Genomic DNA, 12373 nt, shown 5'->3' on the forward strand with positions numbered 1-12373 from the left:
ATTAGTGTTGCCACTTGATTCTAGCAGTGCAGTATCATCAGGATGGGTTGCCGTTATCTATGGAGTCAGAGCTGATCACTGGAAGGTCTGTTGTGTAAAGAATATTCAGCAAAGGGGCGAGTACACTGCCTTGGGACACACTGAAACGAACGGGCCTAACTTCGCCTCAATATAACGGTATCTAACGTATAACGTCCGATTGTGCAAGTAAGACTTTAACAGCATATGATAAGGCATTGATAGTTTTTCGTTCATTTTCAATAATAGCCCTATAAGCCGGACATCAAGGAACACAATACGGATGATATGATTTCTCAGAGTCGGTCCATACTTCTTTCGAAACCAAGCTGCCGACACCGTTACTGTCAACAAAGAACTTTTTATGTTGATCTTGTCAACATCTCGTAGAAATTTCAAGCATTACCCCTGGTCGACCAGCTTGTAAAGCTTTTTGTACTCATTCATTTCGGCCTGTCTTGTTTTTATTCGGGCAGTTTGATTTCTCTCCACTGTGACACGGCATTTCTCATTGTACCGTCTCTTCTTTTGCCTTGGTATGTTGGCGTCTAGTACTACAGTTAGCCATTTTGCGGGCCCCAGTAAAGTCGATCAGCCCCAACCCATTTGGGAATGTTTCATCATGGAAGCTGAATTAACCGACTGTTGTGCGAAAGATAACATCTTTGCTTACATTAGCGTTAAAGTCGGCAAGCACAATTTTGACATCGGGGCGGGGGCAGCACTCAAGCGCCCATAGAAAATATTTTTGGTCACATCGTTAGTCAGCGATATTTTGAAGAACTTCGCTTTGATACGGACTGTAGCTAAACGTGCATGCACCCGGGTGAATGCCAAGACTCGGCCACGGAGTCTCTCTCCCACCACGAGTCCCACACCAAATTTCCACTCCTTTATATGGCCCCTGTAGTAAATGGCACAAGGACCTACTCGCCTCAGTCCTTGTCTCATCCATCGCATTTCTTGAACGGCAGCCTGTACTCTTACGAGAACATTAACCTGCTGAGTGGAAACATCCCAATTAAGGGACCGGACATTCCAGGTGCATGCCCTCAAATCATAATCCTGAATGCGTTTGCAGTGGTCGTCATCAAGAGGGGGGTTTCTCATCGGAGAAAATTTTTTAGGAGGAGGTCCCAAACCCAGTGCACAAGCCTGTGGAGCGATATTTTGCCTTCAAAATGATGTTTTTTGCCTACCCAGAGTATACTAGTCTAAGGCCTCAAGTTGTGAGCTGTTGGAGCCATATACACAAGAATCGTTTCTGGTCACTCTCAAGTGAATGGCGCTCAGAGAACTTTTCTCACTTGCGTGAACTTCTACACATGGCTCCATCCTCCATTAAATGGCCTCCAATTGTGGTAAAACCTATTCGACTACTTCTTGTAGGGTTATTTAAGGTCCCTTTGTCTTTGGCTATAAACTAGACTCTCTTCAAGCTTTCGGAGTCAATATTGAATGTGATATTCTTGACATACAATTTGATTTAAAAGAAAAAGCACTTGAAAATTCAACGAATTCGTGAAAAAAACCGATCGATCATATCAGTCAATCTTATTGGAAACGCTTTACATGACAATAATACTATTTTTTATTTATAAAATAGTATCCTTCCTTCTCTGTTCATAAATATATATTCCGAAATATATTGGTCACTAATAACATCATGCAATATTGTAATATTTTAATTGTGTATAAAATGCTAATGCGCATTGATTAAAATTCATAATCCACGAATTAACCACAGTCGGCCACAAAAGGCTGTAAACAATGAGTGTCGCCGGGTTAAATGCCACCCGCTGAACCTTGAATTTGTACGCTCAACAACTTAAAATTCCGGATATGAAATTAGCGGCATTTGTTGTGAAGGCGCACACACACATACAGGCACAGAAATGCTAATGCAATGATAGTAAAAAATGCTTACGTTAATATATTTATGTGTGAAGTTGTTTAACTATGCGCAAACTAACCAACATCCGTCTGCCAACACTCGTGTACATCCGCATTTAACATGACAGCAGGCATCCTTACAACAAAAACAAGGCAAACGCGTGTGTCAAATTTTTACTACGCTAAAATCGCAAAGCACACTAACATACTCACACGAACATACATACATATGTGTTTGCAAATATACTCTCGCGCAGTGCCGTTATGGTGTGTAGTGTGTAGTGGTGTGGACCTGCCACTTCGCAAGCAGCAAGCAATAAGGACAATTTAATTTTAACAAAAAGTTGCGCTGTTTTTTGCTGCAAGCATACTAGGCGAAAGAATGCAATAACAACAAAAAGCATGCTGGTGTTGACGCTGGTGCCGGTGTGTGTATGCGTGTGTATGTAAATTTATTTTTTGTTTGCTTGCTGATTTGCGCTTTTGTAAGGACACGTCAGTGTTTTGTGGTAAAATTTACTTCATTTCGGCCTCAGGCGTCCCGATGGTGGATGTTGAATGACGGAGGGTGCTGCTGTATCTACATATTTTCGTTCATACAAATAGACATACATTTATAAACATTCACTATATGAGTGCATGTATATACATTCCGTTGAATTTATGTGAGGTTCTGCAATCGAGTTCAAAAAATCCATTAAAATCTTAAACTAATCGAAAATTTCTTTTTGTGATTATTAGAAATGTCTATGAGAGCACTTTCATCTAGATTACCACTGTTGCAAATGTTGATTACTCTGGTGTTTTTGTGTTTGTTTAAACAGTTATGAAATGATTTTAAATTATTTTATAAGTTTTCTATCATGAACAGAATATATTAAAGGCCGTTTTCTTAAGGGGTTGCATGAGTTTCCTGGTGTAAAAAACAGCATTTTTTCAAAAAATTTTTCTTATATAAAAATTAATTTTTATTAGAATTTTTTATTGTTACAAACATTCATACATATATTATTAACAAAGAAATACTGAAATTTTTGGTCAAAAATATTTTAAACTCGGCCATTGCGACGCCATTTCCGGTGACCCCTCGGAAAAAAGATGCGCCCGCGTTGGCAGTATATCTCTTTACAAGCTTATCTAAAGTGAAAAAATCGTGTTTTAGTTAAAAGCTTAACGTAGAACTTGGCCGAAAGAAAAAGAGAATAAGAATTGGATTTTTGGCAAACATTTTTACAAAGAAATGAAAATTTCACGATATTTTTTTTTCAAATCTTTCGTCCAAGTCTTTAACCATTGTTTCTCAAAGATCGGTTGAGGAGTGCTCGAGAAATTTTGCCAACCGACATCGAAAACACAGTTTCGAGAAAAACGCGTTCAAAGAAAGGGCTGTATCTCCGAAACTATTACTCGGATCAATTTGATTTAGAACGATATTCTAGATGTGTTGTAGTTGTAATAAGACAATAAAAACGTTCGATTTTTCGAAACAAGTAAGTCCATTCAACCCCTTAACAAAACACCTTGAAACTTTTGCAGCACAATTTTTGATTGAACTTTTAATCGAACTCTTTATACGCTTACAACTTGTAAGATTCAAATCGCTATAAATTCTTTCGACTGCCAGTAAATTTTTTATTACAAATTTGCAAAAGAATTAATATTTAATGTTCGAAAAGATCGAAAACATATTAAAATCATTTGATATCAATTGCACTGGCAGATTGCATTATTCATTGGTCGCTGATGAAGACCGGAAGATTGACCAAATCCAAATTCATCGTCCACCAAGAATTTGTTCCTCCTGAACAAATCGTCAACGCTAAGTTTTACTTGGAACTCCTTAAGAGACTCAAACGAAGGGTCCATCGGGTGTGACAATACAGTCGATTGAAAGTTGCAGCACGACAACGCCCTGGCTCTTTTATTTTCATTGGGATAACTCACAGATTGCCCGATATATGTGGTACAAAGAAACCCGGATGTTCGAAAAGCTTTATATTAGATATGTATATGTATTATGTAGGAAAGTATTCACCCTATTCAATCCAATTTTAACACACATACATATTATTATTATGAAAGAATTTTCTCTGAATTTCAATTGTATATTTCACAAATTACCTTATATTTTCGCTAAAAAGTCAACTGCAAGCATATATTCGGTGCCTAGATGCCTGAACAGTTGTTCGATTCGGACAATATCTGGTTAGAGTTCTATATTTTATTTTAGTGTTTTGTTATGGCACTTTAGACGGTTTCGGATAATGGTGTTTTGTCGAATTGCCAGTATTCTGATTACACCCATCTGCGAAATCCATCTTACTTTTTTCTTAAGAAACCTGCATACCAATTTTCATCAAGGTATCTAAATTTTTACTCAAGTTGCAGCTTACAGGAACGGGCGGAGAGACAACAGTCAACCGGAGTTCAACTTTTCTCGTGGTCATCTTGATCATTTGTACATACATATAACCCTAAATCTGCCTCAGTTATCAACCACCTTGCGTTCTTCATATGAATTTTGAAATTGAGGCACACTTTCTATACTATGATTAATCAATGGAAAGACTCGAGCTCATAATAATCTACTAGTTGGGAAATAAAGGCAATTTAAATAAAATAAAAAAAGGCAATTTAGAATATTTGACCGTATAGATTCGGTAATTAGCAAACTACAGATTAAAATAATGCTTTATAGTGTTGCCACCTGCAATTAATGAATCATTTTATTTTAAAATATCTTTTGAAGATGAAAATTGCGAAACAAACACAGCTAATATTCTTAAAGCCTGAATTTTAGACATTCGGTAACAGAGTGTTGCCAGACTAAAAAAAACTATTCTTTTGTATTAAGCTAAAATTGATAAAAATCTTATTGTTATCTTATCGTTTGATTAATGAAAGTTTTTTACCCATACATTGCTTTAAGGAGTTGCCATCTGTACGTATTTAGCATCACTTTGAAAATACATTGAAAACATCGAAAATATGCTACAAATGGTGACGCAAATATTTTTGAAACGCAATTTTTATGAATAATATGGCACAGTGTTGCCACATTAATTTATTGTGTTAATATTTTTCGAGCTAAAATCAACAGATTGTATGAAATGTTTTTGAATACGCATAAGATAAATGAAAATCGTTAATGATTACATTTCTTTATGGAGTTGCCATCTGCCTGTATTTAAAAGCTGTTTGAAAATAACGTAAAAAGTGGGCGATGTGAAACGAATAGTGACTGGTACACTGAGAATATTCGTAAAGCTTTACTATCATAAATAATATGCAACAGTGTTGCCATCCTATAAAAATTCACCTACAGGTAGTAAGCTAAAAAAATAATAATAATTAAAATAAATAAAATTTGGCAATTTGCATTACATTTAGGATAAAGCAAATTTTTTTATCAAATCATTACTTTTCTGAGTTGCCACCTGTATTTATTAAAAAAAATAAAATTCAAAATACCTTAAAACGTTGCAAATTGTGGAACAAATAGTATCTGTTGTAAAGCAAATATTCTTAAATTTAGAGTTTTGGGTATTATTTTCAGCAGTGTTGCCACACTAATTAAATTTGTTAACAAATATTACACAAAAAGTAAACCAAAAAATCATTTTGGATATGTTTTGAAGCCTTCATACATATACATATAAATAATATGTTATAACAAATTATCAAAGCGATGTTGCCACGTAATTTTAAATAAAAAAAAAATGTTTGGAAAACAATAATTTTAATCACACACAAAAAGTGTTTAAACTATTTAAATTTCATGGCTAAAATTTCAAACACACTAGTTCAGTAACTAAATACCATGCTATTATTAATAACAAGAAAATCTTGAGTTTACATAAAGAAAGAGAAGGCGATAAAAAGCTAAATAGTAATTTGAAGAATTTTGAAAGAATAATTTGATTTTGGCTATTTGAGCGCTGAGAAAAAAATAATCGAAATGGAAAAGAACTTGTTATGATTCGCGCTACACATGTAAAACCCGAGTACATGAATGCACGAACATGTGTAAACAACCGTTGAGCATCTGCTGATGCCTGCATTGCAGTTCATTAGCGCCAAGCGCAGCGTATGCGCTGCCGCTGCGAACTACTCAGCGAAGTGTTTACAAGTTTTCATGGATTTTTAATAGGAAAAGCCGCCTGCCATCTGGTTTTGGAAGAATTTGCTTTTAAAAATTAAATCACTAAATTGTGCTTATTAGCTAAATCATCGGCAAATGTATTAAATTACTTGCTTTTGTTGTTGTTTACGTTCTAAACAATATTTTACACTATTCTTTATTGCACTGGAATTGCAATTTGCAGAAGTTTTATTTTCGAAATATTCAGTGGTGAGACAGAGTGTGTGTGGGTGCGTGCATATGTACATATATACTATATACATACATATGTACGTATATGAGTGTGTGATTCAGCAAAATGTGTTTATTTGTGTGAAAGCACTGCGGTCTGATTGTTTACATCAAAAATTCATTCATTTCTAATGTTCGGTGTGTTTGTTTACTTTGTGTAAATTGTGAATTTGAAAATTTTGAATTTTGAAATTTTAATTAAATGAAAATTTTAAATAAATTTACTGCAGGTGTTTGCGTGTCTATTTGTACATACATATGTATGTATGCATATAGTATGCTTGTGTAAATTAATTTTGTTGGAGTTCGTATTGGTGAAAAATAGGGAATAACTGTATTTTTATGGTTTTCGCATGCATATGTATGTACATACATACGCAGAATATAGGGAGCTGCTTTGGGGCAGGCGAAAATTAATTTATCTGAAAGCTATTAATAACAATAAAATATAATTGAAATATAATAATCGGAAGAGCAAAAAATAAATTGAAATAAAATAAAATAAAAATAAAATAAAATAAAATAAAATAAAATAAAATAAAATAAAATAAAATAAAATAAAATAAAATAAAATAAAATAAAATAAAATAAAATAAAATAAAATAAAATAAAATAAAATAAAATGAAATAAAATAAAATAAAATCAAATAAAACAAAATAAACTAAAATAAAAATAAATTAAATTGAATTAAATTAATTTAAAAATATAATAAAATAAAGTAAAATAATTTGAAAAATATAAATTATTTATTTTATGAGAATTGAGAAAAATTTTATATATTTCTTATTATTTTGTTAAAAAAAAATTATTAATTTCATTTTAAGTTTATGTTTTTTTCAAACAAAAGAAAATAATTTTTAAATTATATTAAATTATTATAAAATAAAATGAAATAAAATAAAATAAAAATAAAATAAAAATAAATTGAATTAAAGTAAAAAATAAAAATTTTATATATTTTTCATTATTTTGTTTAAAAAAATTATTAATTTCATTTTAAGTTTATTTTTTTTCTCAAACAAAATCAATTTTTTTTTGAATTATTTTAAAGAAATTTATTCACTTTATTTAATTTTTATAATTTTTGAATTATATAATTAAACAGATAAAATATTTGTATATATTTTTTTAAATTTTATTACTTTTTTTAATTTTTAGTAATTTTTTTATTTAAGTAAAATGGTTAAATCAACTTTTTTATATTAGTTCCGCTATTTTTGTTTATAATTAATATATGTATATACATATGTATAGTTATGATTAATAGTGTATAACTAATTTTAATTTTAGTATAATAATAAAACAAAAAATTTTATTATTTGTTCTATATAAAAAATACATAATTTTTATTCTATGTTTTTTTTATTTATTTTAAAGTAAAGTAATACATATTTTGTTATTTTAAATTATTTAAAAAAAATTGTATAATTTTTTTTTAAATTTTTTGGTTTTATTTAATATATGAATATGTGGAAATTTACTGGAAAGCAAATACATTTAAATGCAAAAGTGAAAAAATTGTGTTTGTGCAATCAGTAAAAAATTAAGAGAGTAAATTAATTATTATTGTGAAGGCTAAAAAATATATAATATGTTTTAAACGTATTTTTATTCAACATGCAGCTTGAAACAAAAACAAAACAACTACAAAATTAAAACAACGCAATAAGAAATTGGTGAAGAAATATTATAGTAAATGCATAAACGTTAATATATAAACGTTTAAACAGTTTTATCCAAAGAAATATAGTAACACAAAATTCTAAAGCGTGAATACTTTCGACAAAATAAGAAAAATGCTAACTAAATCTATAATGCTTATTAAATGTCTGTAAAAAAGTTCATAAAGTTCTTAAAATTATAATAAGTAAAAATTAAAGAAATATCTATGTATTTATAAAATATGATTTGGTGATATAATGTTTTATAAGATACATGAAGTGTATAAAGCTATGCTTATAAGTGAAAAATTTATTAGAAAGTAAAATGCAATTAAGTGCTCGCTAAGTGCACATTAGAGTGAGACAACAAATATTGCAGTTATTGCGGAAAATTGGGCAAAAAATAACAAAAAAGCGCTTTAGCTAGAGAAATTTCAAATATTTTGAGAATTAACGGTTTGAATTAAAAATAATATAATTTAAAATGGCTTGGAAAACAAAAAGTGCTACAAAATTATCAACGAATGCTAATGTTTAATATATAACAATTAATAAAATAAAGAGAAAACGATAATTAATAACAATTTAAAAAAATTGGAAATTTAATAAAAAAAAGTATCTAATTCAAAAATTAAAATCTAAGTTAAATTATCAAAAGTGTTTAAAGGCAAATTTATATAAAAAATGTGCAATCTGCAATTTTTTAATAAATAAAAAATATAAAAATTGTGCCGAGAAATTAAACGAAATTTAAATTTTTTGTGAAGTCAAAACACTATTTAAATAAAAATAGTTGAAAAAAATTTAACAACTGTATCATTTGTGTGAAAAAACTAAAATTATCTAGACAAAGTTAAAAGCTTTTGCATGAATGTTAAAGAAACGAAAATTAAACTGCACAAAAAAAATACATAAACAAATATTAAAATTTTCAAAATAAAATAGCATTAAATAATTCATAAAAAAATTAAAAGAAAAAATTTTCAAAAGCTGCAGCAAAAAATATTTACAATGCATGATAAATAAATTCGTAAAAGTTAAAAAAAAAATTTAAAAAAAAATTTTGAAAAAAGTATTAAAAAAAAAAATATTTTAAAAGTTAATATAAGCCAATAATTTAATATTTAAAAATTGTGCTAGAACTATTAAATATCTCTTATAAATTTTAATGATATGGTAAAAAAATTAATACAAAAATATTTATAATATATATTGTAATAAAAGCGGTAACGGAATAAAAATGTGCAGCATTTCAAGCGCACGCCACAAAAACTAAATAAAATCTGAAATATATACAGTTTGATTTTGAAAACAACATACTAAAAGTGAGGTACCTTAGAGCAAATGAAATAAATATTTATGCAATTACTAAAAATTCTAAATATTATATATTTATACGGTAAATATAAAGGTAAAAGTAAAATTAATAAAAAAAAATTATATAATAAACTAAAAAAGAGAATAAATTATAACAAACTCAAAAAAAAAAATTAAAAATAACAAAAGATGAAATTAAATATCTAATAATGAATGTTATGAAAAAAATATATATATATAATGCGAAGAGTAAAAATATTCTAAAATTATATAATGTGCTCAATTTTATAAAATTTGAAACCCAAAAGGCATAAAATATTGAAGAAGTCATTATAAAGCGTAATAGAGAACAATAATTAAATTAAAACTGCCGGTGATTTTATGTGCTGTAATTAGAAACGGAGGCTTGTGGTTTAAAAATCGAGTAAAGGTAAGATAAATTTATGAAAAAAAGTGAAAAAAATATTGAAAAATTAATAGCACAAAAAATACCTGGAAAAAAATTAAAAAAATGTTACAAATTAAAAAAAAAATTATCTAAATAAAAATAAAGCTAAAAAATTAAAAAATAAGAAAAATAAATCACTGATATTTTTGAGTTTTTAAATATTTTATAATACTCAAAACAAATAATTGCAAAACTTTTAATACAAAAAATATGAGAAAAAATAAAAAAAACAATATAACAATATTTAAAAATAAAACTAAAATAAATAAAAAAAATATGAAAAATAAATAATTGGTATTTGTGAGCTTTTCAATATTTCTAAAATATTGAATATATAGTAAAAACAAAAATATTGCAAAATTTTTAATACAAATAATACTAACACAAAAGAAATAGAAAATTAGTAAAAAAAAACAATAATTATAAATATTTGTAAAAAAAAAAATTTAAAAATATACTAAAACCAAACATAATAAAAAGAAAATATAAAAAAAATGTAAAAAAACAAAAGTTAATATTTGTAAAATAATCTTTAAGAAATATTGTGAAAAGTTTAATGCATCGATATGATAATTAAATATATCAATTAAACCATAACATAATTAAAAAAAATGTGTTACCTTAGAAAATGTAAAAAAATTTACAATATAAATTATAAAAAATAATTCAAAAAACAAGAAGAAAAATTTCATTAAAAATAACAAAAAAAAATCTCAAACCAAAATATATTACAAAATAACAGCGAAAATTTGCTTAACCTCAACCCTGTGTACCACATGGCAATCGCTTCAAATGAAATATGCAAATCAATCAACTGACGAGTGCCAAGCGAAATGACACCCGAATATTCAAAGTGCAACGGTGAGTGCGCGCAATCAAAAGTGAAGTGAGCAAAACCAAAAACAAAAACCATTAAACACACACAAACAAATTTACAAAATGTGCAGTGGTGAATGCTAAATGCCAAATGGCATACACCGTTAGCCAAATGACATATAAGCAGCCGATAATCAAGCGTCAGTCGATAATCAACGAATTCGTGTACAAATTCGTGTACAATTTACTGCGCAAAGCAGCGCAGGCGAACCCAACGGCATAACATAATGAAAAGTGCCTCGAAGTAGCGTCAAAAGTGATCGGAACACGAAACGACTGACCAAAGTGGCCACTGTGGTGTTCTAGTTAGCAATGAACGCTGCCAGCCAGTGAGTGTGAGTGTGAGTGAGTGAAGTGAGCATAAATCGATTATAGATTAGACGGAAATTGGAGTGGCAACTAAGCTTCCGACGCTGAGTCCGGGCATATTTGTATAAATATAACGGTATATGTGTGTAGCTGGCGCGTATAACGGTAGTCATCACGTGCCGCTTATCACAAGCGAGCAGCAGGCAATCAAATAGTTGGTCGTGCGGGGCTGTCAATTAGCAGCCGAACTGGGTGTGGAAGTGACAGGAGGGACCCTCTGTAACTATAGATATATATATATGTGTGTATGCGTGCCATATTATCGCTCGCTACAAGTTCACACGCTTACATAAAAATATCCAGGCAAACACAAGCGCTTCGCTGTATGAATGCCAAGTGTCCGTCACTCATACGCCATGTTGTCCCCACCCTTCACCTAGCACTGAGGCGTAGCTGTGCGCCACCTTTGTAGGTGTCGGTTAATTTGTAAATGATTTTAATAGCATTTGCTAGTGCAACGTGTGCCACACAAATACAATAAAGTGTTCGCGTGTGCGTGCGTGTGTGTGTGTGTTACCACGCCAGCTGTAATAATATCGTGTATCCTTTCGTTTGTGTGCCTTCTTCGAACTTGACTCGAATTGTGCGTTGTGCTTCGTTTAACGGTTTTGTGTTATGGCACTAGCAACTATGTATGTGGCCATATAGTGGCGTCACTTCCCGCTAGGGGCGCACAACAACAGAAATAAACACAGCAAAAACAATAATATTGCGCGCGAGTGGTTGTCGCGAATACTTACGTCGCGTAATTTTTTATGGCTTTGTGGATTTCTGCTTTTAATAGTCTTGAAGGTAAGTGTTGACTTTTATGTAGAAGTATGTATATATATAAGTTCCATTCATATCATTATACAAAGACACTAGTTGTCTGTGAACATATCAGGAAATTTCAGTTTCGGGAAGAAGAAAAAGTCACACGGTGCCAAAGACAATGGTTGAGCGATGGTATTCATTGCGTTTTGGGCTTTAAATTTGCTTACAATCGTGGCACGATGCGACGGTGCATTATTATCGTGTAAAATTCATGAATTGGTCTTCCAAAATTCCGGCTGTTTTCGTTGGATGTTCCTACACAAACGCCTCCATACGGCTAAATAGAACTTCTTATTGACTGTCTGTCTCTCAGGAACAAATTCATGATGCACGAAACCACGAATATCGAAAAAACAATTATCATAACTTTAATATATGAGCGGCTTTGGTGTGGCGTTTTTGGTTCCGGCTCGTTTTTCTCCCTATTCGTATGATTGTTGACTTGTTTGCATGTCAATCTTATTAACCCATAGCTCAACGGCAGTTACATATATTGCCCTCTATGGATGTGAGGTCAGAATTCGCACGATCAAGCATGTCCGGAGCTATTTATGGTATTGCTTTTGAAAAAAATTCATCTTTATCGAGACGAGTCGAAGAAGAAC

The 12373-nt window shown here is 30.3% G+C and overlaps 2 protein-coding genes across 2 annotated transcripts in view; one reads left to right on the forward strand and one right to left on the reverse strand.

Annotated features, from left to right (window-relative positions):
- LOC120772776 (calcium release-activated calcium channel protein 1) overlaps nucleotides 1-12373 on the reverse strand; it is a 167921-nt gene that overhangs the window by 107980 nt on the left and 47568 nt on the right. The gene's annotated exons all lie outside the window — the stretch shown is intronic.
- Nucleotides 10400-12373, forward strand: part of LOC120772772 — a 497265-nt gene continuing 495291 nt past the window's right edge. Inside the window, exon 1 of the mRNA XM_040101545.1 lies at nucleotides 10400-11747. The gene's annotated coding sequence lies outside the window, so the exon portion shown is untranslated. The remainder of the gene's footprint in view (nucleotides 11748-12373) is intronic.

Source organism: Bactrocera tryoni, chromosome 3, assembly GCF_016617805.1.
Source record: "Bactrocera tryoni isolate S06 chromosome 3, CSIRO_BtryS06_freeze2, whole genome shotgun sequence".
Taxonomy (NCBI): Eukaryota; Metazoa; Arthropoda; class Insecta; order Diptera; family Tephritidae; genus Bactrocera; species Bactrocera tryoni.